Raw genomic sequence first — 966 nt, 5'->3', positions numbered from 1 at the left:
GGGGCGGGGGCGGGGGGGAGGCACGGCGTCTCCTGTGGTCACGATCGCCCCGGCTGGGCATCGCACTGAGGCTGACTTCGGGCCAGGCTGCAGTCGGGCAGGCCAGGTGCGCAGGCCCTTCTTTGGCTTCCGTCGCGACAAGACCCCGCCAAGTATGCAGATGTTCCCTTGCACTGCCTGCTCGCGCCCCCTTGGCCCCTCTTCTGGCCGGCTCGAACTCCCGGCTCGGGTGAGCCTCCAGAGGTGAATACAGCCACCGGGGCCGACATTTGGCCCTTTTGGCCCCGCACGTGAAGTAAAGCACGGCCGGTCACCGAGGGGGAGGTACGGTCGAGCAGCCAAGCCAGAGAGAGGGTCCAGCCGAAGAGCACACTCCCCCTCCCCCCCCCCCCCTCGCCCCACGGCCGGGGGCTGGGGCTTCGTAAGAAGGTGCGGTCAGGTGCTCGGCCGCGAGATGACTGGGTCGTCTTTTGCGCCGAGGGGCGTGGGCCCCGGGAACAGCGAGATAGGCCCCCGGAAACGGGGCCCGCCGCGCCCCGGGTGCCCCCTCCTCATGACGTCGTCCGTCTGGCCGGTCAGGGCAGGCAGACCGAATGCCGGGCTGCCTGGCAATGCCCCTCGTATCCCATGCCGCATCTTGCTCGCTCCCGCGGCTGCTCTGCTGCCCACCGGCCTGCCCGATTGTTGCTCCGTCACCCATCCAGGGGGGGCGCGGGGGCGGGGACGGGGGAATGCCCTGCCGGTGGAGTGCTTAATTCATGGCCGCGCATGTCATCTTGCCGGTCGGGGTAACGCGTATCATCGTCCGTCAGCCAGCTGGCTGGTGGCCGGCTCACCCCCCCCCCCCCCCCCCCACGGCACAGCTCCGATCACCAGGCCCCCGCCCCGCCCCCGATCTCGGCCTCTTTCTTCCTGGTGCCGGGAGGTGACACTTCCGGCCATGGTTGATTCCCGCGCTGCCACGCC

The sequence above is a fragment of the Fonticula alba genome (genome assembly GCF_000388065.1).
Source record: "Fonticula alba strain ATCC 38817 unplaced genomic scaffold supercont2.2, whole genome shotgun sequence".
NCBI lineage: Eukaryota > Rotosphaerida > Fonticulaceae > Fonticula > Fonticula alba.
The sequence above is the reverse complement of the archived record's forward strand: the minus strand, read 5'-3'. Positions refer to the sequence as shown.